The 27,262-nt window shown below is 35.3% G+C and overlaps 1 long non-coding RNA gene across 1 annotated transcript in view; it reads right to left on the bottom strand.

The window, feature by feature from the left end:
• Positions 1-17,348: 17,348 nt before the first annotated feature.
• Positions 17,349-27,262, bottom strand: part of LOC149136076 (uncharacterized) — a 23,823-nt gene continuing 13,909 nt past the window's right edge. The window contains exon 3 of the long non-coding RNA XR_016241329.1: positions 17,349-18,171. This is a non-coding gene — a long non-coding RNA (uncharacterized LOC149136076). The remainder of the gene's footprint in view (positions 18,172-27,262) is intronic.

Genomic DNA, 27,262 nt, shown 5'->3' with positions numbered 1-27,262 from the left:
AAATGAGAAGATACATTACAGAACTGTTATTTTAACAAGTTGTATCTATTTATCACTCAATGAGACATATCTGCACTGTCAGATGTTCCTGAACCAGTTGTTAAGTGTCCCACTCATGAAGGATCTATGCTAGATGTATCGAAACAATTGTAATGGTTAATAATAAAAATTCTTGTATATTCCATCTTCCATCTTTCATTTACCATATATATATATATATATATATATATATATATATACTCTCTTTACTCTTTTACTTGTTTCAGTCTTTTGACTGTGGCCATGCTGGAGCACCGCCTTTAGTCGAGAAAATCGACCCCAGGACATTCTTTAGAAGCCTAGAACTTATTATATCGGTCTCTTTTGCCGGACCGCTAAGTTACAGGGACATAAATACACCAGCATCGGTTGTCAAGCGATGTTGGGGGGACAAATACAGACACACAAACACACATACACACATACATATATATATATACATATATACGACGGGCTTCTTTCAGTTTCCGTCTACCAAATCCACTCACAAGGCTTTGGTCAGCCCGAGGCTATAGTAGAAGACACTTGCCCAAGATACCATGCAGTGGGACTGAACCCGGGACCATGTGGTTGGTAAGCAAGCTACTTACCACACAGCCACTCCTACGCCTATATATATATACATATAAATATTTATGTTTGTGCATATGTGTGCATGTGTGTGCATGTGCATATATGTATATATATTAGGTGCACACATCTAATATATGTGGCCAAGCAGTCTTCCTAGCCATATGATTTCACGTTCAGTCCCATTATGTGCAAGTGTTTCCTTTATACCTCTGGACTAGCTAAAGCCTTGTGAGTGGATTTGATAAATGGTAACTCAAAAGAGTTCGCCATATGTGTATATACACACATATATATGTGTTTGCATGTGTGTATATAATTAGTTTCTCTTTGTCTTGACATCATCTGATTGTGATATATAGGGATGCAGAAAAGTTCTTGGCTTTAGGTAAAAGAAAATACAGGAAGATCAGTTAATTATGATGTCATTCAACATATTCCCCTTCTCAGATTCACTCACCAATTGTTGCAGTCCTTCAGTTTTTCTAAGCTCTGTAAAAAAAACTAAGAATGTCACACCCCCAACCAGGCCATTTGCAAGATCCTTAAAACTAGAAACTTTTCAGCACCCCTTCATAGTATAAGAGTGTCACCTTCATACAAATAGTATCCCTCACTTCCAGTCTTCCTTGTAAACACATCCAGTAATAGGGAAGTCTTACTTAACTTGAAATCAAGTAAGTGTTGGCAACAGGATGTGCATCTAGCTGCTGGTTTAGTCAACAGACCTTGATTGTTATCTGTCTCTGACTGCTGACATTTTTATCCATACTCTTAACTTTTTTAATAAAACGTGTGTAATAGTATATAGCATTGATTGTTTTTTTTCATCATTACAATACCAAGTGTTTCTATTTATAAATGAAACAGTGTTTGGCAACTCATACTGAACAATGATTATAGAGTCAATAGCAGGTTCACTGTAGAATGGCAGAGCTCCATGGTAAGGACATATGTTCATAATTCCAATACTTTATGACTCCTCATGATTATTTGGTTTCATTCTTTGTACCCTAACTCAGTCAGATTTCTCTCTCTTGTGTCATGGCATATTCAAGCCTTTGATGAATCATGGCTTGTTCCTACTCTATTTATTTCTGTCTCTCGCAACGTCATCCAGGTCTTTCTCGCTCTGCATGTTCAATCTCTTCTTCATCCAGTCGAACATCTTCATTTTTTTGTCTTCCTCTTGCTCTCCTTCCCACCAGCTCAGTCTTCAACATGTAATGCTCCATTCCGTCATATATGAATGAAACAGATAGATGAGAATATTTAGAACTGGTATACAACTCAGTCATATACCCATTCTAAATATCCTTGTCTCTCTGTTTCATTTATATTTTCTCTCCAAGTTTCACATCTGTCCTAGATATTCTTGTCCATGCTATTTGTTCAAATCTTCTCTGTGTTAAATATTCATGTCTATCATCGCATTCATATTTTGCCTTCTTTCGTGATTAATAATTCTCATCCTTTCCTTATAACTTCAACTTCTGTGCTCATCATACAAAACCCAGCTGGATTTCTTGAAAGAATTTGATTCCTTTCCTGCAGAGTTAATGTTTCACATCATTTCTGATTCTTCTCTTGTTTTCTAATTCTCATTTCTTCTCTTTGTCCTTAATGCAATAATACCCTGCATGATCTCTGCTTCCCTCAATTCAATTCCCACTATTGAACTCTATAATCATTGTTCAATATGAGATGCCAAACACTGTTTCACTTATAAATAGAAACACTTGGTATTGTAATGATGAAAAAAACAGTATCAATGCTCTATACTATTACACACATTTCATTATAAAAGTTAAGAGTATGGATAAAAATATCTAGTTATAATTTAATGAGTGTGTTTGTATATGTGCATGCATGTAGATGTATGTATATCTACTGTTGCTTTATATCCCATTTTGACAAATAATAAAATCATAAGCACACACATACATATATTATATACATAAACACACACACACACATATATATATATATGTTTGACTACTCCCTCTAGCGGGTTATATATCCTATTATGGACATCTCTCTTATGTGTTAAATATACACTGTATGTATTTATATGAATAACATATAGTCTATTGACTAGATTTTTCTTCTCGCTAGACCACCGCCTTTAGTCAAGCAAATCTACCCCTGGACTTATTCTTTGTAAGCCTAATACTTATTCTATCAGTCACTCTTACCGAACCGCTAAGTGACGGGGATGTAAACACACCAGCATCGGTTGTCAAGCAATGTTGGGGCTGGGGGACAAACACAGACACACAAACATATACATGCATATATATATATATATATATATATATATATATATATAAAATTTATTAATAAGGGTAGAAATTGATATTAATCAATCAAAACCAGTGGTCTAGCATATTAAAAAAATCCAAAGATTAAAATTATGTTACATACAAAAATAAGAGGAATGACCAGCAAAAGTGGACTCCTATATGCTAGATGTCCTGTGTATAGTTCTGGAAATTATATTTTATAAATCGACAGACTACACTGATGATCCTGCAGATATTTACTTATGTAAATATTAACAGGTGAAACCATGGTACGTAGGTTAATCGTTTTTTTATTTACTATTTTTTCATTTGTCTTGCCCTTTTACAGTCTGTTGTGTTGCTAAATTTTTAATGAGAACATATTCTTCGTTGTTAGATGATTCGGCATCTATTTCTAGCATATAGGAGTCAACTTTTGCTGGTCATTCCTTTTTATTTTTGTACATATATATATATATATATATATATATATATATATATATATATATACGACGGGCTTCTTTCAGTTTCTGTCTACCAAATCCACTCACAAGGCTTTGGTCGACCCAAGGCTATTGTAGAAGATGCTTTCCCCACACAGACACACCTTCGTGCAAAGGTTGGTTTAATTGCTCTTCATCGAATTCAACTGGACGGCCAGAATGAGGTGCGTCTTTGGGGCCAAAATTTCCATTTTTGAACTTGGCATACCAATCACGAGCGGTTCTTTCAGCTATGGCACCCTCTCCATACACAGCACAAATGTTGCAAGCAGCTTTAACAGCCTTAGAACCTTAATTAAAAGCAAAAAGAAAGAGGTGTTGAAAATGATCATTTTTCTTAACTTGACATTCCATTTTAATGAGCTGAAAATAAACAAAAATTAACTAAAATTAACTAGAAGAAAACAAAATAGATTCCAAAATGATTCAAAAATAGAATTCTTGAAAAAAAAATAGATTCAAAAATTTTAAACACAATAAATTCCAAAATTTAAAACGACAGTGGGAACTTAGTTGCCAACCTAATATATATATACACACACATCTCTGTATGTGTGTATATATGTGTGTATACAAACACACACACACATAAAGGAGCACTCCGTCGGTTACGACGATGAGGGTCCCAGCTGATACGATCAATGGAAGAGCTTGCTCGTGAAATTAACGTGCAAGTGACTGAGCAATCCACAGACACGTGTACCCTTAACGTAGTTTTCAGGAAGATTCAGCATGACACATAGTGTGACAAGGCTGGATCATTTTTGCCAGCTGAGTGGACTGGAGCAATGCGAAATAAAGTGTCTTGCTCAAGGACACAATGCGTCGCTGGGAATCGAACTCACGACCTTACAATCGTGAGCCGAATGCCCTAACCACTAAGCCATGCGCCTTCACACATGCACACACACATACATGCACACTCACATACACACACATGCACACTCACATACACATGCATGCATGTGCACACATATGCAAACACACACATGCACATTCACACACACACACACACACACACACACAAAGTGTGTGACAAAGGGAGAGAGACACTCTTAAGATTTTGAAAAGATTTGTTCTACTTGCTTTCTGCTTGTTCGTTTACTTGTTTATTCCTCATAGTGAAGTTTTGATGATTAGAACGATCCAGTGATTATCACTTCTGCTTAGCTAGGTTTACTATCATTTCTTATTTCCTTTACTTGCGACTTGCGTTGAGTCTCTCATACCTCATTTTTCTACCTAATATGTAGCACACGCTCTGTTCCATCACATTTTTCCATTATGTTTTTTTGGGGGGAATTCTTTTACATTATCTCAGAATATTTTTGTTACATTCTGTAATCTCTTCTTATGAGATTCTTTATGTTCATCTGTCTTTTGCAAGAACTAGTTTTTGTTTATATGGTTCTAAGCATTATCATGTTTTAATTTGTATGAATGTATTCTTCTATGTGCATGTAGTTTTGTGTATGAGTGTGTGTGTGTATATGCATTTATGTGTGTGTGTGTGTGTGTGTGAACAGATTGATAGACAGACAGAAAAGCTGATGGATTGTCTCATATACAAATGTGCATATTCATCACAGCAAACACATGCTCTTGAATACATATACATGTAAAAATCTGTTGATGGCTATGACAGTGGTTGTGTCAGAAGTAGAAGCATTGATTTTTATGATAGTGGCGGTGACAGAATCAGTAGTAATGATGTTGGTGTTCATAAAGGTGAATGAGAAGAGAGAGAGAGAGAGAGAGAGAGATAGAGGCAGGCAGACAGACGTTGGATATGAGAGATTGAGATAATTAAAGATACAGTGATGTCACAGCAACTCATTTCCTATTTCTTTATTGCCCACAAGGGACTACACACAGAGGGGACAAACAAGGACAGACAAAGGGATTAAGTCGATTACATCGACCCCAGAGCATAACTGGTATTTAATTTATCGACCCCGAAAGGATGAAAGGCAAAATCGACCTCAGCGGAATTTGAACTCAGAATGTAATGTCAGACGAAATACCGGTAAGCATTTCGATCAGTGTGCTAACATTTCTGCCAGCTCGCCACAACTCATTTCTAAGAATCTTTACATTCTCTCCGGGTATATTTCTCTACTCACCATTATTCAGACCAACATCACTACCACTGTCTTTACCACCCATTGCTGCAATAATGATATGTACTACTGTCTCCACTGCTACCATTACCATAAAGCCAACAGTTTCTTACTATTTGAGTTTTTGCACTTTGCGTTACATATCCAACGTAGGTAGGGACACACTTACTTATATATAGATATGATTATTTTTCAACTCATTTCTACAAAACTTTTTAAAATAATTCTCTTGTTCCAAAAGCTAACCCAATCTGATGATGGGTTATAGCAATCTCAGAGTTATGGCTCGTGAAGTTTTCAGCTTCAATAAATTTGTGTATGCATATGCATGCATAAAATGCATATAAGAATATGCATATATATATATCCATACATGTGTGTGTATGTGTGTTTGTATGTGTGCGTGCATGTGTGTATCACATATATGCATGTGTCTGTGATTAATTGTATGTATGAAGTATGTAGCAGCCACCGTTAGTCTATGCTTATATTCAAAGGAAAGAAGAGCAGATCTGCATAGCTGTAAATGTCAAAAGCCATAGTATTACATTATAAATCTACAATGGAATGAATAACATTTATTTATTACACAATCTCCTTCTGTTTCCCAATATATTCAATAAATATCTTATTTGATTACTTATAACTCAGTTTGTTAACAGATTTTATTTGCATCAAAACAATTACTTTTGTGAACGTCCCAAATTAAAATCTTAACAACAGACTGCACTACTTGATGTATCGAGCACTTTATTTTGTATCAGTAAGCTTTGTTTTTGGGAATAGCAACACCCCCACAACACATACATTATCTATATGATATAAGTGTGCGTGTGTGTGTGTGTGTGTGAACACACACGCACACATACATATATATAGTCAATAAAACATATATCAGAAAAGAAGCACATTCTAAAGAATAGAGCAGTAATTATTACAACAAAAATTGAAATTTTGGACATAAAGTTCCAAAGATTTCACATCCACAAAGCCAAAGCCTTGTGGACAGCTTGTCTGACTCTATACAAAGACAAAAAAAATTAAAACTTTCTATGTCGCTGACATGAGGAAATGCTCAGAAATCAAGATATGTCTTAATATATAAAAATGTTAATGAGGACAGGTTGTCTCCCCTGAACCAGCAGATAAAACAACCCTTCTAGACCCCAAAAAGCCTAACCAGCAAACAGGGAGATCCAATTTTCCAGTAGGTAGCGCTTGAAGTAGACATAATTTGAGAAAACTACTTAACAACTATTTAACACACCAAGTTTAGTATACGTCCTTAATAATTCTGGCTCTCTCTGCAATGTAGATTTTGCAATGGCCACTCCTGTTAATATATGGGCCTGGATGATCTATCGTTTTCCACTTAATATCACGTGGGGCCCCATGGTCTTTGAGATTCCACACATGGAGGGCCAAAGATGTGACAAACCATCTTTCTGGGATACAGAAGGATAAATGGTGATTGCGGAAGCAATGTTTGAAATACACCATTTCGAGCGTGGCCGTTGCCAGTACCTCCTGACTGGCCTTCATGCCGGTGGCATGTAAAAGCACCCGCTACACTCTCAGAGTAGTTGGCGTTAGGAAGGGCATCCCGCTGTAGAAACTCTGCCAAATCAGATTGGAGCCTGGTGTAGCCATCTGGTTTCACCAGTCCTCAGTCAAATTGTCCAACCCATGCTAGCATGGAAAGTGGACGTTAAACGATGATGATGATGATGATGATAAGGCACAGGCATGGCTGTGTGGTAAGGCACTTGCTTCCCGACCGCATAGTTTTGGATTCTGTTCCACTGCATGAAGCCTCTTCTTCTATAGTTTCAGGCTGGCCAAAGGTTCGTGAGTGCATTTGATAGATGGAAACTGAAAGAAGCCTGTCATATATATATCTATATATGTATATTTTTGTGTATATGTGTCAATCTTTGTCCCTGCCACCATCACTTGACAGCCACTGCTGGTGTGGTTTCTTCCCCGTACTATAGTGGGTCAGCAAATGAAACTGATAAAATAAGTACTTGGCTTACAAAGAATAAGTCCTGTGTTCAATTCCTTTGACTAAAACCCTTTAAGGCAATGCTCCAGCATGGCCACTGTCAAATGACTGAAACAAGTAAAATAAAATAAAAAAATACATTTGTTTGAATGTTTTTTCTTTGCATAGAGTCCGACAAGCTGTCCATAAGGCTTTGGCTTTGTGGATACAAAACCTTTGGTAACTCTATGTCTAAAATTTCAAGTTTTTGTAATAATTACTGCTCTATTCTTTAGAGTGTGTTTCTACATACACACATACACACACGCACACACAGAGTCTAATCACAATGTTAGATTGATTTAAATTGAAAAATAATTAATAAGCAAGAACTAGTGGTCAAAGTTAAGTGATATACTCTCGTCATAAAACTTAAAAGAAAGCCAAGAATAACTGACCTTAACAAATGCTAAAATCAACTGATTGGAAAAGATTTGATTTCAGAGTAAAGGCAGATATGAATTGACAGTCATGATAGGTCGAATTGACAAAGTTCTTGATCATCAACCAAAGGATAAATGGTTCATTATACTTTGTCATAGCTCCCTTGGCATCATTTCTACACTAAGCCCCCAAAAGTCAAAAGACTTATGCAGTAATACCAAGGCCATAAAGACTGTTCACTGCTGTTTGCATTCATAGTGCTGAAAATCTGATACATGCTATGTTAGACTTAAACAGAAGGATTTCTGTTAAGGATGTACTGAAAACACTACTATTCAAGTTTTATTGCTTTTATCAAGGTTTCTTGGAGTTCTTTTTAATTTGTTTGAAAGATTCATGTTCCTAAGTCTCATAACCAGCAATTCTTATTCTCAGGATGAATTTATGCTGTCAGGTATTGGCACCTCTCTATAACAGACGGTCCGTATGACTGATGTAAATGGAATTCGAATGTTTAAACTACAGATTTATGTGTTATCACTCACACATATATTTTTGTTTGAGGATTTTGTATGCTATCTGCATTGAACTTGATTAAAAGTATTGTCCGTCATTTATAACTAACTTGTTTTTTGGTAGGGAATTATGTTCAATATGTAAGTGTTATCCACTAATATTCTCCCCAATGGTTTCATTTTGAGTTGTGTAGTGTAAGTGCCCCTTGTAGGTACAGGGAGAACTGGCAGGAGAATGTCATACATTTATAGCTTATATAACAGTTAAAGTCGTGAAGTTTACAATCTTCATTGTTAGACCATTGATAGTTTGTTCGTGGTTTTATATAGATCTGGTTTGTTTGCATATTTATAAATTAGTGTTATAAATTCAGTCTTTCTTCATTTAGCTGATTTTGACTGATGGCATATAAATCTAATCAAGAAAATCAGACTCTAGCATTAGAGTAAATTCTAGCAGTAAAGTTATATTCACATTGTTTATAAAGTTACAGTAACACATACCAACGCATCAAGCTGAGGGTGAAACTATGATTGTCTAGAAATGAAGATGATGGATTTTAGAACTTAACTATTCTCCATCAGAACTTTAGAAGTTGAACCTACAGTTCATTTAATCCTCACCACTGCTTTGTGTGTGTGTGTGTGTGTGTGTGTGTGTGTGTGTGTGTGTGTGTGTGCACTCACACATGCACAGCTATATACATGCATTCATATATATAAACGTTTACATTAAGAGTTGCAAAACTTGGAAGAAAGTACTCTGTACAAGTAATAGGTTTATGCATATGTATGAAGACAAATTATTTAGTTCTATAAATACATGAGAAACTCAGTGGTGTGTTAGATACCATAGGTTTCTTAGTTTTGTCGTTGGTGTCTTGCAGACAAATCTATTCTATATTGACTTTACTCCTTTCTCTTTTCAAAATTTATAAAACAAATAGAAAGATCAATTCAGCTGTTTATATTCTAAAAGGTGGTGCCCCAGAATGGCCACAATACACAGCATAAAAATGGTAAAAATATCGTCTTTACATATGCTTATGTGTGGCGATTCTATCAGTTTCAGTCGTCACAAATTCACTACACATAAAATGAGTTTTGAAGAATGATAAAATGCCACAATGAATAATGAGATACACCATCACCACCATGAACACTACAAGACATGTAAATTGTCCAAATTATTAATAGAAGAAGGCAGTTCAGATTGCAATATTTTACTTTTATCAACCACCAAATAAGGAAGAATTAAAATGCTAGAAGGATATCCTTAACGGTTCAACAACTCATAAATTACAGGACTAACTTTAGGCTTGCTGTTACTTACTCACTGTATCTTTTAAAACAATGCAGGTGAAGCACTATTTGAATGAAGTATATGATTCTCCTTACCATTACTTCGTGTGTCAAAGGCCAAAACTAGAATTGTGAATAACACATTATTTCTAGAAATAGTTCAGTTTGCTAACAAGCCAGATACATTGATTTCTTACAAACACACATGATTTCAGATTTATATGAGGTATAAACTATTCTTTCAAACATGAGGAGTTAATAATTCCTTCAGAAGAGTAGTCACTGGCGAATACAAAGTTTGGTGATAATGAAATAGTGAAGATGGTAAATCATTCCTCCTGTGATTCTACCTACTATCTTGATATACAAAACTGATACGCATGCAATATGTGCATGTTTAAGAGTGTATGTCTGTGCTTGTTTGTATATATCTGATTGCATGTCTGTCTAAATTTCCTAACATATACATGTTTTATATTATAATATAAAATATTGCTGAATATCGACACCATTTAGTTTAAAGTACATTTACAAGTGGTACAATATTTGATAAATAGAGTTAGGAACCAAATTTAATTAAGCAGAACTGTAGTAGAAACTAATTGTTCACACTTTTATAAAATGATAAAATGATTATTTTTACAAATTAGAGATATTACAAACTATCAACAATAGAAACCCACTTAACTTTTGCTTTTATAGTATTACATGCATAATATACATCACCTCTCTTTAACAAATCTCCTCTAAAGTGACTGGTACCTATTTCAATGTTTAATTAGATGTAGCTGAACTATACAGAAGAAAATCAACTATAGATCTTCAACTGATTTAAAGCCACATGATATCAAGTGGCAGAGCGAGTATCAGCAAATTATTAACCAAACACGTGGCCAAGAAAGTGTCATTTAAGAAAAATCATGTGTGCATGCATGTATGTCATTCAGTTTTATTTCACGATTTCATGCCAATAGGGAAAGAGTCAGTTTCTAACTTAGACCCAAGGCTCCTTCATTGAATTTCAACATCAACAACAGCGTAGTTTTGTTTGTATGTTTGTATGTATGTATGTATGTATGTATGTATGCATGCATGTATGTATGCATGTATGCATGTATGTATGTATGTATGCATGTATGCATGAATGCATGTATGTATGCATGCATGTATGTATGTATGTATGTATGTATGCATGTATGTATGTATGTATGCATGTATGCATGTATGCATGTATGTATGCATGTATGCATGTATGTATGTATGTATGCATGTATGCATGTATGCATGTATGTATGTATGTATGCATGCATGTATGTATGTATGTATGCATGCATGCATGTATGCATGTATGTATGTATGCATATGTGCAGGCTTGTATGTTTTGTTTTATGTATGTATTCTCCTTTCTGGTTTTGAGAAGCTTAATTCCTCAAGATTGGTATTTAGGCAGTGTGTTACATATCCCAGGGCCCCAATAGTTACAGGTATAAACCTGAACTTGTAATCTGGATAGAGTAACTGCAGATCTCTCAATAGTTCAGTGTAGGAAATCTCTTTTTCACTGATCTTCAATGCATGTCTCTATGTAAGTACATGTATATATGTGTATGTATGTGTGTATGTAAGTACATATGTTTGTATATGTGTATGTATGTGTGTATTTGTATTTATATGTGTGTATGTATGATTGTATGTCATTGTTCAGTTTTATTTCAAGATTTCTTGCCAATAGAGAAAGAGCTGGTTTCTAACCTAGATCCAAGGATCCTTCAATGGAATTTCAACATCAACAATAGGGTATTTTTGTTTGTTTTTTTGTTTGTATGTATGTATGTATGTATGTATGTATTATGTATGCATGCAAATTTGTGTTTTGCTTTATGTATGTATTCTCATGCATATACATGCATATCTAGACATGCTCATATGTATTTAAATGATAAACTTCTGGAAAGTTTTACAGATTTTTACAGTTTCAATGATGGATTGGATCTGTGCATGTATGTATGTATGTATGTATGTATGTATGTGTGTATGTATGTATGTATGTATCTATCTATCTATCTATCTATCTATCTATCTGAATGCGTCGTTCATGGCACGCCAGGCTTACAGGGACCGGATTAGCATTTTAGTTAAGAGAGCATTAATGGTACCATCATCAACAACAGATGGTGGTATGCCCTCAACAAAGCAATCAAGTCAGAATCGGTTTGGTACAGTAAGGCCCTAGCGTTAGACTGAAATAGAATAGAGGGAGACCTAGTTAAGAAATTAGAAGAGGCACTTAGTACTGGCATCGCGTCCAACATAGTGGCTGCAAGGCTGGCCCTCGACCAACACTTCAACGCCAAGCACGAAGGATGCGTTGTCAGAGCTAGGATGCGTGCTCTGAGGGACGAGGGAGTTGGAGCGGCCCGAGAGGCCCGAGTAGCGGAGGCGCAACAAGGCAACAGAGCCACCATTAGGTCTCTGACAGATGAAGAAGGGCACGAATTACTCGAGCCTGAAAGGATGTGCGAGGCCTTTCAACAGCACTTTGCCCGACTGTTCGGGACAACTGGTGGGTCAGAATGCAGAGTAGACTTTAGTGCCTACCTGCATGGCCTGCCACGACTCTCAGCAAGAGAGGCGGAGTGCTGTGAAAGACCCATCACAGCTGCGGACGTACGGGATGCGATGGCAGGCTGCAAGGGAGACAAGTCGCCAGGCTTGGATGGTCTGCCCTACGAACTTTATTGTCATATGCCAGATTTCTTTGGAGGCGTCTTGGCAGCTGTCTACTGCAACTGGCAGCAAAACGGGAGCATCCCCGTCTTTGTAAAGTGAGGAGCAGTGGCACTACTAAATAAAGACCCAAACAAGGGGAACGTCATAGATAATTTTCGGCCCATCACTCTGCTCAACGCAGATTTGAAAATTTTGGCCAAAGTGTTAGCCAAGAGGTTGGCGCTTGTCATCGAGAAACTAGTCGACAGGGCACAGACATGCGCCGTGCCGGGTAGGAGTATCCATGACAACCTCCATCTGATCCGTTACATCATGGACAGGGTAGTTAAGGAACTGGCATGGGTGGGGCGCTGATCAATTTGGATCAATCAAAAGCCTTCGATAGGGTAGACCATCACTACTTGGAAGCCGTCCTCATAGCGGCTGGTTTCGGTCGCGTCTTCCGTGGTTGGATCGCTGCCTTATACAGCGGCATCTGCTCGGTAGTTCGCGTAAACAGTCATCTATCCAGATCCTTCGGCATCATGCGTTCGGTTCGTCAAGGATGCCCCCTCTCGGCCATTCTGTATGTATTGACTCTTGAGCCTCTACTGCGGAAGCTGGCGACGCTGAGGGGCATCCCACGAGAGCTGGGATGTGGGACGAGCGTGTCTGCATACGCGGACGACGTCACCGTCATAGTGTTGAGCCAAAAACACATCGAGCTGGTCGACGAGAGACTAAAAGAATAAGAAGTGGTAACGGGAGCAAAAATTAACCGGGATAAGTCAGTGGGCTTGCGGCTCGGCACCTGGAGAAGCAAGCCCATGCCGTCTAACAGTGTCTCCACTGTGGGACGCTGGACCGACGGGCCGGTTAAATTGCTCGGAGTCTGGTTAGGTCTGGACCTCCAAATGGAGAAGAACTGGGGCGAAATAACGACTAGGGTGGTCACTCTCACCCGGCAATGGGCCGAGAGGAAGCTATCCCTAAAAGGTTGGACGAAGGTGGTGAACGCGTACATTGCATCCGTCATCGAATACCGTCTGACTGTCGTGCCTTGTCCCGACCCTACCATCACCAAACTGGAATGCATACTCTTCCGCTTCTTGTGGAAGGGAAGAGTTCCGATGGTTAGGCGATCCATTTGCTGTCAACAACCGCTAAATGGAGGGCTGGGTATGCTGTGGTTGATGATGCGCAGACATGCGCTGAGACTGCGACATCTCCGGCGCTTCATAGACGACGGTGAACAGGTGCGGTCGCCGTTTTTTGCGGTGCGCTTTCCCGCAGCTCGTCTCCTTAGCCGAACTGCAGTCGTGGATTAAACAGAGACCTAGACTCGGTGAATGGCACCACGAGTGTCGCGTTGCTCTCAAGCAACTCTGCCGTCCGGGACCAATCTTGTGCAACTTTGATTCCACAAAAGCGTTCTATAGAGGATTAGTGGAGGGGAGGTGTGATGACGATCTCAGGCAGAATCTGGGCGTCGACGAGGAACACCTGACCCGCCTGTTCAGGACAACTTTCGGGCCGGGACCTATGGACAACCACCAGAGATCCCTGGCCTGGCAGTGCTATCGAGAAGCATTACCCGTTCGGGATAAGCTGTACAGGCACTGTTCGAGACACACCGGACCGACCTGCCCGAGATGCGGTCAGAGCGACGAAACCGTTCTGCACGCACTGGTGCAGTGTCCAAAGATTTCTGACCTGTGGGCTTATGCCGAACGGCTGCTGTCACGTGTGGGACGAGTCCGCCTGTCAGCCGAGTCTATTGTGCAAATTGCTCCGCCACCGTCCCTCAACAGGGAAGGCAAGGCAGTGTTCATCATACTGGTGGCCATGGTGAAAGAATGTGTGTGGTGGACCCGAGCGAAAGGATTAGAGACGAAAACTTACCTCTCTGGCCAATCGCTCATCAACTTTTTCAAGTATCACTTGAAAAGGAAGGTGAGAGTGGAGAGACAGTTTTTGTCTCGTAAAAGTTTCATTAAAAGGTGGGTGAATGTAGCAAAGATGGTGCGTGCGAGTGACGATACCTCTTTGAGCATGATCCTATAAATCGAGAAAAAAAAAAAAGAGAGAGAGAGAGAGCACTTTGCTCTCATGTGTCTATTCCCTGCTGAGGTTACCATGGTCTTTTCCGTAGACTTTTCTCTCCATGGATAAACCTAATGTTACCCCATTTTACACAATTGACATTTTCTGTGATATACGATATCTTTTTTCTTTCCCCGCCCCCCTACCGATCCCTTTTGATCGGATTTGTTAATTTTTATTTTACCTTTTTTTTTTTTTTTTTTTTTTTTAAAGAAAAGCTCTACAGTTGTATTTGTCCCCTCTGAGTGCAGCCCTGTGTGGCTAATAAAAGAAAGTTATCTATCTACGTATGTATGTATACATATCTATGAAAACAAAACTTATATTACAGGAAGATGTAATGAGAAGGCTTGAATTCAACACATTACAAACGTTTCTTTCCATCAGTGTCAGTTGGTAATTGCTTAGTCTTTTACATATTATATGCACTCTTGTATAAATATGAACTAACAATAACTGTGCACCTGCACATCTCCAGGTGAGTGAGTTCGAGAGCATTGCCATATCGCCTCTAGTTTCCTATTATTTTATACTCATCTTTTAGCATAGATTTCCAGATGTGCAACTAGTAAAAGAAGAATTTCTGCAGTATGATAGCATATGGTAGCCAATAACTGAGGCAGAACTTTGGAAAGCATGCTATAAGGTATTTACTCGGATGATATTAAATTATATGTATTTTTCAACTTCTATCTTTTACATGTTTCAGTCACTAGACTGCAGCCATGCTGGGGTACTGTCTTGAAAAAATTTAGTCATGCAGACCAACCCGAGTCTTAATTTTTATTTTTAAGGCTGAAACTTATTGTATCAGTCTATTTTGCTGAACCACTAAGTTACAGGAATATAAGTAAGCCAACACCAGTTGTTAACCAAGGGCGGTGGTGGTGATTGTGAGGGAAACACAGAGGCATAGACGAAGCACTTTATAGGTGCAAAGCCAATGGTCACTCTGATTGGTCATAACAGTTAACTTTCTAAAACATTTATAAATTGTAAATTATTGACAAAAACAAAACTAAAATAAAGACCAAATAAGCTATTTTGTTTTGCTCATCAAATGACTAAAATAACAAAATTCATTTCTGTTATTCATATGAGAGGAGGTATTCTCTTAAATGATTCTATATTAGTTAAGCCACAGCATATTCCAATTCTAGAAAGTTATCAAGTTGCTGATTTTGTCCCTGTTGGATAATCTGGTTCTCTTCCATTTCTCACTTGTTATTAAAAATTGTTATTTCAGAATTTTGTCTTCTTCATAATATTTGCTCAGATAAAAATATTTCATATATAATATATACAATTACAAGCGAAAATGCTAGTTCTAAAATCTCTCGAAGAGATCATCGCAGTAGTTGTACTGGCAAGTAATATTCATAGCCACTTTAAAATGGCTGTCCGTTGGAGTAGACGCTACTGCGGTGTTTTTAACCCCAAGAGGACATCTCCTCTAACTGGTTAACGATGCACAGCTGCATGTGATAAAATTGCAAGCAGTGGCGCAAACCCCAACCATCTAGCTATGGGACCAGTATTTTGTTAAAAAAATATTCATTAGTGGCAAAAGCAGTACTAATACCAAGAAGTAATATTTATAACAGCTTGAATGTGGATGTTCTGTTAGAACACGCTATACTGCAGTAGTTACTATGAGAAAAACTCTCATATTGCCTTTTGGTGGAAAATGCACTCTTGTTTATAGCAATATAAACAAAAGGGGATTTTACATTAAAAGTAACTCCTGCAGTATATGAAGGCATACTGAAATGTTCCTGGCTTTAAGGGTATTGTGAAAGGCCTGGTTTGAGGCTCAACCTTCTGAGTTCTTTTACAGGACTTTAAAAAACTGAAAGACTGCAGTGATAAGAATGTGAATCTGAGAGGGGAATAAGCTGAAAAAAAAATCATAATTAACTGATCCTTCTGTATTTTCTTTTGCCCACAGCTACAGAACTTTGCAACATGCCATCGTGGTTTGCTCTAACAGAGCACTCATATTTAAGTAGGAATAAAAATTACATTTTGGTTCCATTACAAGACACTGAGCATCATATATACTGAACTTTTCTTATTTAGTTATTTCCCCATTTGTATGTAGCAGTAAAATTTGATTGTATTTTTTGCAGTATTTATTCATGTATTAATTTGTTCTACCCAAATATTTTTACTTTTTGTGCTACCACACATATTTTAAAACTTGCTTCACTTTCTTTCTTACAGACAAACACTTCTCTCTATGTAAGAATTTTGATAGAAAGTATTTCTATTTTCTGTGGGAATTTTATTTGCAATGTCTATTAGCAACTACCACATGGATAACATCAGATTATTCATAAACTTTTTGAAATCAACAGGTTGCTATCCATTAACTAGGCAAGAGTGTGATTTCCTGTTAAATTATTAAGTAATACAAATAAAAACATATCTTTATGTTGGACTCAGTTTCTTTTATAATGAATTGAATTAGACATTTCCCTCCATATGTATATATGTAAATATGTATGTGTTTGTGTATGCATTAAAATATAAATACATATACACCTATATATGTGTGTACACACACATATATATATATATATATATATATATATATATATATATATATATATATATATATATATATATATATATATATATACATATATATATATATATGTGTGTGTATATATATATATATATGTATATATATATATATATATATATATACATATATATATATATATATATATATATATATATATATATATATATATTTATGTATGCATGTATATGCGTATGTGTGTACGTATCGATGAATGCCTGAAGTACTTAATATATATATCAAAGTTAGATACCCAATATATATCAAAGTTTATGCTAAAAAGTGTAATAACACTCTCAGTAATGAATAAAGAGAAAAATAAATTTATTCAGTATTTCAGATTTAATAAACCCTAAACAGGATATAAAATGAAATTTAAAATAAAACATTTCATGATTAGACCTAATAATGAAATGAAAAATTTATTTCAGTTACAATGCTTGAAGTAAGCTACAAAGAAGTAACTTTTATAAGTTGTTTATAGATATCAAATTAAAAAATAAAAATAAGAAACTTTTATTAATGATATCGTTATTCTTTACCTTGAAGACAACATTTATTCAAATCATTAAGTTTTTTTTTTTATGTTAATGCTTCCGAGTAGCATAGAAATAAAAGTATTCATTCAAATAGCACATTTCTGCTTCGTCTTTTGGCATTCTATGAAATATTCATTAGAAAAGAAGGAAAAAAAAAAAAGGAAACATAAAAAAAAATTGTACTCTGTATGACAATGTTTTTTGATATCATCATTTTCCACTGCCCTTATTTGCATTGCACCTATTAACATCCTGTGTGTTATCATTTGTTGCGATCTCTCTTGCAGTAAATTCTTTGGACTGCAAATGCTTTCAGTTGAAAATTAAAATGTTTTTGCTTAGATGAGCACACAATGCAGAATCTTCTTTTTATTTTAAATATTAGGAAGTTTATATATGACCTGATGTTTTCCAATTCAACATTCCTCCTTTTACCTTCTACATTCATTTTAGTTGATTTTAAAAGTTTTCCTCTACCTAAAATGATAACAATTAATATTGATTGATCCTCCGAATAACATAGAATTTTCATTACAAACTAAATGATGTCAGACATGGTCATGTGGTTATGAAGTTTGTTTTACAATCATATCATTCCTTGTTCAATCTCACTGTAAACTTAATTTGGTTCGCAGACTTAATCTGTAATCTACTTTTACATTTTTGTATATTTTAGCTGAGTTTACTTTGTGTCAAGTATTTGAGGGAAGTTTTCAATTTGAAGTCACATTCTTTCCTCCTTCCTACAAACCTTGGAGGCCCATAACAGGGTCATGATAGCTGCCCTTCCCTCTTTCATAGCTGTTATCACTTAACATTCATGTTTCATGCTGGCAAAGACTGGATGGTTTTGCAGAATACAAGAAGCTGCAGAGCTGCCTCAGATACCAATGTCAGCTGGATACCCTTCCTAACACCAATTACTTTACAGTGTGTGAGTGATAAAGGAAAAAACAAAAATCTTGGGTGTAAACGGTTGATTGATAGATAGAGTGAAGACCACTGTCTGATAGACTGCATTCATTCTTGAGTGATTAGACTTAAACAGCACCACTTCCTTTGAAAGATGTTTAGTAGAATTTACTCTGTTACAGGAGTTCAGGGAAGTTCTCTTGGTTTCAAGAGAGCTTAATATCTTTTTGCAGTACCTCCTAGTGCAACAAGCATAACTTGTAGTTACTTCCTGCACCTACTCCACCACAACCAGGTTTGGACAGTCTGCAAAAGGATATAAGTTTTACTCTACCTTCTCTTAACTAAGCCATTAAAAATACTTAAAAAGTTGCCATACTTCATCTGTCTCTTCCCCCATTACCATCACCACCATGTTATTTTTAGAAATATTCCTTACATTTTAAAGTTTACTTAATATCTTTAACAACGTACATCACTAACTATGTTTCCATATTCTCATTCACAGCATTGTTTATATGAGTTCAGTAAAAGAGACTGCTTTTGCTTCCCAACTTTTACTTTTTCTGTCGAAAGTAATGCAGTCTTTCAGTTTTCCATTATTTCTGCATTTGCATTGGCTCCTTAGCCCATTAGCTCTGGAAATCTCGATATGTCATGGAAAATGCAAGGAAGATACACACACACACACACACACATATATATATATATATATATAGAGAGAGAGAGAGAGAGAGAGACAGACAGACAGACAGAGGCATACATACACATACCAAAATAAATAAATAAAACTCCAGGTTAGAAGGGAAATAATCTGTGTAAGATGAATAAATAAGTAAATAAAGGTATAAAAAAGCAATAAAAACATTTGAATGAAAAATACAACTAATGATAAAAAATAAATGATGTAAAAATTTTTTTTAAAATAATAACAACAGCAACAGAGATGATGATGATGATGATGATGATGATGATGATGATGAGGATGATGACGACGACGACGACGATGACGATGAAGATGACGACGATGATGATGATGAAGATGATGACGAAAATGGAAAAAGGAGTGAGAACGGAAGTAACAAACACAACTGAAATAACTATAGTACTGATAAAAACAATGATAAAACTTCATTCTCTTTTTCTTCTTCGTCTTCTTCTTCTTCTTCTTCTTCTTCTTCTTCTTCTTCTTCTTCTTCTTCTTCTTCTTCTTCTTCTTCTTCTCATTATTATTATTATTATTATTACGATGAGGATGATGCTGATGGTGATGGTGATGATGAACAACAATAACGACAACATTTTTAGATTGATGAGCTATTTCAAATAAAAGCCAAATATCTCTGAAAAAGGAAATCAATAATTTAATGTGCTGTTGTCTTATTGTGTTTGCAATCTCTTTTTAGCAAGAAGAATCAAGTGTTGGTTGATTGAAGCTTAGTGAACTGATGCATAGTGCAGCTATAATGATATACACTAATAATGAGTGAATGGGAAGATAAGGCTGAGAAAAACCCATAGAAATATAATATGACAATTAAATAATTACTGACAAAATGTTCTTCCAAACTTAACAATAAATGCGTCCTATGCATCATTTAACATTACCTTGTCTTCATCAATGCAGAAAATACACACACACACATTTACACATAAGTTATATATCTAGACACACACACACACATATATATGTATGTGTGTGTGTATATATATATATATATATATATATATATATATATATATATATATATATATATATATGTGTGTGTGTGTGTGCATATGCACCTATACACATATACATCCATTTGAAAGAAATGCTTTCTCTAAGTGTACAATTATATGAGTGTTTACTGATGTCATTGTAACCTAATCATTAAGGTGATAGACCCAAAGCTATCAGTGGGAAGTTCAATCTTATTGGAATATTTTATTGTCGATGTTGTTGTTGTTGTTGTAGTATTTTTTTATTAATTTGTTAGTCATTTGTGAATGGAATAGCAAAAGAACAAAAAAAATATTTATTACATCATATGGAGATACAAGATTTTATTTCTTTCTCAACTGAAAAGATGCAAATTATTCCTTTCATAGCAAATCTGCCACAAAAGAACTCTTGGTGTGTTTTCCCCCCTTTTTTTAGGGGTAGAAGGTGAGAGAGGCAGGTGAGGAAAGAGACACAGTAAAAGAAAAAAAAGTGTTATAATTTTATTTAGCAATTAATAATTAACAAACCTAGATGTATTTGTAGAATTCAAATAACCAGTTCATTTGGTTGTTTATAACAGAAAAAGCATGGATTGGAAATATTCCTCAAAACCAAATGTTAATTGAGTGCAGGCACATATCATATATTCTAATTTTACATTGCAAGCAGGGAAGTGAAACCCTACCATCATCCAGCTACAAGACCATCAGACTGTGTGGTTTCAAGCTCTTTGTGCTCATCCTCTAATTTTAGGGAAAATACACACAGAATTTTGCTGTTAGATTCTAATTTTATAAGCTACCAACTACATTTTGCAAGTTTCTAGAAGTACCAAATTTTTACTATAAATCCTCAAATAAGTAAGAGAACGGTTATGTAAAATTGAAATTCACTGGATCAGAATCAGAAATACACACAAACAAACATAGAAAACAAAAATACAAACACTAAACAAGGCAAAATACTGAGCATAAAGCTATGCTCTAGTTTTGCCAGTGCTCAATGGATTCATCTAATTAAAGTATATTTGGATGTTTTGATATGGTTTCTGAAATTGAAATTTCTTTGTTGCTGTTTTATCAAACATTATTCATGGTGTACATATAAAGGATAAGTTTGTTATAGAAGGACGTTTAACAGATTGCAGACTGACAGAAGGACTTCTGCATGCAATTTAAAATAGTGTGTAAAAAAATAGGCGCATCAAATAATGTAGTCTGAAATAGACTGTGGTTGGAATGATTTTGATTTGCGTCTGTTCAGTCAGGGCTAACAGGAAACTGAAAAACAACTTTTAATATAATCCTTTCGACTTTAGGCGCAAGACCTGAAATTTGGGGGAGGGGGATAATCGATTTCAGCGACCCCAGTGCATAACTGGTACTTATTTCATCAAACTCAAATGGATTAAACGCTAAGTTGACCTTGGCAGAACTTAAATTCAGAGCATGAAGATGGATAAAATGCTACTAAGCATATTGCCCGGCATGCAGCAACTTTTGCTATAGATAATCAACCGAAGGTGGTGAACTGGTAGAATTGTTAGCACTCTGGGCAAAATGCTTAGCAGCATTTCATCATCTTAATATTCCGAGTTCAAATTCTACTGAGGTTGGCTTTATCTTTCATCCTTTGGGGGTCAATAAAATAAGTACCAGGTGAGCACTGGAGCTGATGTAATCAATTTACCCCTTTTGTGAACTTGCTGGCCTTGAACTAAAATATGAAATCAATAGAGATAATCAATTTAATTTACCACAACTGAACAGCATGGCTCCTAAACAACCAATATAGACATTTGAGGAGTTTCTATTCTATTGTTAGCAATGCCTTATGTTTATGACCAAGACACCAATTAACTCTCAAATGATTGAGTTCACCTAGCTTTCAGTTCTATAATCATGGAGGCACCAGAAGCAATAACATCACTACAGAATTGACAATTAATTATATAGCAAGCTGTTCCAAGTTCACTTCCTTTCACAATAAAAACCAGTTACAATGTGCCAATATCTTATCAAGGGTGATATTTAGTTTTCATTAATTTAATAATCACCAGTACTGTGAACCTCATAATTCAGAAAAAAGCAATTCAACAACAAATTCATTTCTTTATTAAACAACAGAAATGTAACTTGATAGTTATTTTTATCAGTCACTATATTTCTTCATTTTCTCTGTAACTATTGATATTTTGAAATATTGGCTTCTCAGAGAATCACAAAGACACATATTTACAAGAAAGATGTTAACAAGAGAGAACTCATTCTTGGTTATATTTGCTTTATTTTATTAGAACAAAAGCAAATGAGAGGCAAAATAGGCTATGGAAGAGTTTGAACTTATAATGAATGGAGATGAAACTCTATACTTTAAAGCACTCCTTTTATTGCTCTATGGTTTCGTCCATATTTTGACTCTTCTTTTGAACAAATATTCTAAACTATTTGAGTCTCTCTTGAATAATCCATGGAAAATATATTAACATCAGAACTCTTATATAAAATCTCAGTAGATTTTTTTCATCTTAAATATTTGGGGCATTCATTATATATGAGAAGCAAGTATTGCCCATTGTCTTTTACTCAATTCCAACACCTTATTTGGGATGGAATGACAAACAAGTAAGTTTTTAAAATGCCTTTCCATTTCCTGGAAATATTGAATACTGTTTTGATATAAGATTCTGATTTCTAAAACATTTTACAAAAATATTTCTTTTTTCTCTCTACAAAGTTGGCTTTAAAGCAGATATACTTTTAGAGTCTATAAGTAAATTTCATAGGTAACTTATGAATTTGCCTTTCCTTTGTTTGTTTGTTTTATTTTTTTTTAGAAGGCATGAATTTTAGACTGCAATTATTAGGGAGTCCTGAAAAGTTCCTGGCTTCAAGGGTATCACAACAGGCCTGGCTGGAGGCCTATCATTCCGAGTTCTTTTACAGGGTTTAGAAAAACTGAAAGGGCCGCTGCCATAAGTGTGTGAATCTGAGAAGAGAATATGTTGAATAAAATCATAATTAACTGATCCTTCTGTATTTTCTTTTACCCAAAATCAGGAACTTTTCAGCACCTCCTCATACAGTAAATCTAGCAAAAGTATCTTTTTCTATCCAGCATAATATTAAAGGAAAGTCAGTGTGTATTATACATGGGTGCATGTAATATCTAAATAAATATAAGTTGCAAATGGATGAATGATGATAATTCCCTAACTTTTATGGAATACCTGAAAAGCATCATGAGAACTATGCTTCCTTCTCTATACCATTAAGAAAGGAAACACTTAAAGTCATCCCTCCTGTTGTTTTGTAAAATAAAACAATGATTTAGCTATGGTTCATTCAATTATTATGTCAATAAGTAAGCAGTCAAACAATACTTTATTCACTAGTCAAATATTCAGTTCTGAATAAAATTTTCATATTCTTAAATACTTTAAAAATCTCACTCAATAACCATTTTTACAAGTTATAGAGCGCCCTGTACACAATGCAAGGATTTTGCACACTGTAGAGTTTGTATACAACATAAAGCTTGTACATAAACAGTAGATTACAAAAGCTAGTGATTAAACACAACACTAGTAATACATAATACAGTGGTTAAACGCAGCAGTATTATTAAATCCTAACAGTAGTCATAAGGCTGCAATTATGTGAGTTTGCTTATTGTAAAAGCTAGTTATTTATAGCTGTTTATCTCTTTTGCTTAGGCGCAGTGTATAACTTGTGAAATTATTATCTGCTTCGGATAGATGAGATTTAAAGTCAACTGCAGTGGGTTGGGTTTAAAATCAGAAATATAATTTAGAAAGAAAAGCAGCTAATACCATAAATGGTAATTAGTCCTCATCTCTACTATTTCCGCTGGCTCACTGCCCTAGTTACCCATTATAATTGTAAATAGTACAAATAACCATAAGGAACTTGTTGGTTGCCAATAACTATTCTATAAGCATCTAATTAACGTTCCAAACACAATTACCATCACGATCATCATCATCAGCAGCAACAACAACACTCTACTTCAAGTTGCTCAAACTGTTGATTTCAGAAAAATTGCCATTCTTACACAGGAATCTTCTGTTATTGATTTAATAAGTGTAGCTTGTTTTCTTTCTTTCTTCTCTTAATTTTTTTTCTTTTTTGGAAACTAGTAATCTTCAGCAATGCTATAAGTAAAATTTTGCACAAATAATACACTCCAGACGGATTGTGTGATGCATTGTGTGCTTATGCTTGCTACAACTGACATTACACACACACACACACACACACACAGACACACACACAGACAGACACACACAGACACACACACACACACACACACACACACACACACACACACACACACACACCCACACACACACACACACACACATGTTCAATTCAACATTGTACAGAACTTAGAAATTAGAGGAAGATCTGATTTAGTCACGTCTTCTGTATTATCATTATCATCATTGAGTTAACTAATATGCTGCTATACTGGCATTGGTTAGTTGATTTTTTAATAGTTGGCTGGTTGGTTGGTTGGTTTGGTGGTGGGTGCTATAGAGGCACTGCATACCAGATATCACCACTTGTCTGAATTTTTTGTCATCATGCCTTTGAAATCTGGTGCCATGGGAATTAGCTAGGATACTTCACTGACATTGTATACTTAAAAGCAGAGTAACCATTCCAACAAAATTAAAGTAATCCAAGGTTTAGCTAATCTTTGGTCCTGCAGATATTTCAAAGACACCAACGGATAAGTCTATTGATAGTTAGAACATAGGAAGATTATCATATCTTTAAAAAATGCTATCACTTAATTATGCAGTAGAGTAAAATAAATTACATCATCATCATCATCATCATCATCGTCATCATCATCATCATCATCATCATCATCATCATCATCATCATCATCATCATCATCACCATCATCATCATCATCATCATCATCATCATCATCATCATCATCATCAACATCATCATCATCATCATTTAATGTCAAGGACATATTGGGGAGTGTATTTCTAACTGTAAAAAAATGGACATTGCTAAAATGACTTTGATCAAAGGTCTGCTTGGTCAGAGCTGGCCTTGTATTAAGTAACAATAATTTAGTGTCATTAACAAACATAATTCTTAACCATTAATTGTTGCTGTTGCTTTCTAGCCCAAGATCAAAATCGGTTTTCATAATTCCAATTATATCTTAGACATACTAATCCTAGTCTTTATTATTTAATATGTCCTTATTTCCAACTTGCATTCTACAATTTCAAGGAGATTCCTGCAATTTCAAGCGACCATATACAAACTTTCTTTTGGGTTTACTGACATTTTTGTTTGATTAAAAGTAAATAAGCAAAGGCTTAAAGATTTGAATGTTTCATTTTCTAAGAGATACATTTGTCTTGGCTTCCACCAAATCATTTTTTAAGAGAAGAGTAGTAAGTGATCAAACTGACTAAACATATTACTGTTACTTATTTTATCAACTTCAAGATGAAAGATGACATAGATAACAGCAATATCTGAGCTTAGAATGTGTACACCTGAGATTAAAGACAGTAAAAAACTTGTTTTGCTTTTTCTTGTTAAACCCCTGGTAAGACATGATCAAGTACACTTATGGTCAAAAACACTATATCTCTGAATATCTTATCATTTTATTTAGGCCTAATATATCTAGACCTTTATTATCCAAAGTCTCTTTTTTAACACAGTAAAGTGAAGTTCAAATGACATTTGCTCATGCTTAATTCTAGTAGATCAAGTGATTGCATAGAATCACTGACTCAATGAAACTAATTATAGTATGGGGCTGTCACTTCTAAAATGTTTAAATCATCACCCTCAGCTCTCAGTATCAAAAATTGAAGAACATGCTATAACTTACATTCCATGCAAAATAGATCAAATAAGAGGCCTCTAAACTTAAAGTTATATTTTTTAACATGGCTTGAGGATATGCTAGCTAGAATGCTGAAGGGTCAAACTTTGCAGTGTTTAGTTTCACAGTTTAGTTTTAAATGCAGAGCCTAAATACTGCCAGAATCAACTTTGTATTCACTGAAGATTATCAGGTATGTGTATATAGGTATTTCACTGTATTTCACTTAACTGTGAATTATTCAGTTCATCTAGCTTTTGTGCATGCTTAACAACTCCCTTGAAATTGGTAATTTATCTAGGAAGGAATGTTGGTTTGTTACTCATTTGCTAGCCATTAAAGAAACTTGAAAATTATGGGCTTTTCCAAGATGATTTGCTATTGACCTGATGACACGATGAGGGCTATGGGACATTACACAGCAGAACTCCATCATGATCAATACTATTGGATCTGTTTATATCACTATGAATATACATAAATGAATTGTTACATCTCAGTGCTTATAGCAGTTGGGAGCACTGTAAAACTGATGAACATTTCATTTGCTTACAGTGCTGAATTGAGAGCATAATTTAGATTTAGTTATGGGATCAGCTAGGTTGAATTACTTCCTTTACGATCTTAACTGTGCCTAAATAATTGATTGAGTAATAAGGAATTCCCACTAAAATATTTGCCTGTAAGTTTCATGTGAAAGTAAATATTGTTTCTTATATTTTAGTTTTAATTTCTGTAAGGTTTCAAGATGCTTTATGACAAAACCAGAGCTTCTGTGATTGGTAGGATGGCAGGGAAAAAGTTGCTTTCAGTTAAGAAACCTAGTCCAAATACTTCAATAGAGTATATTCCACAAATGACACATTATATGTATTAAGTAAATTCATCATTCTTCAGTATTCTTCAGCATTTGTATGATATTGCAAATATTAATATTTAAAATTAGATTAATGTAATGATTTGGTAGAATGATTATATTAGGAATTATATTTATACCTTAAAGTATTTAACTTCGACTCTTTACTCTAACTACGTGTTCTTACCTGGATCAGCTTTGTCTTT

This window comes from Octopus bimaculoides, chromosome 4 (genome assembly GCF_046866305.1).
Source record: "Octopus bimaculoides isolate indiv1 chromosome 4, ASM4686630v1, whole genome shotgun sequence".
In the NCBI taxonomy this organism is placed as follows: Eukaryota; Metazoa; Mollusca; class Cephalopoda; order Octopoda; family Octopodidae; genus Octopus; species Octopus bimaculoides.
Note: the sequence above shows the minus strand (reverse complement) of the source record. Positions and strands in the feature narration are given on the sequence as shown.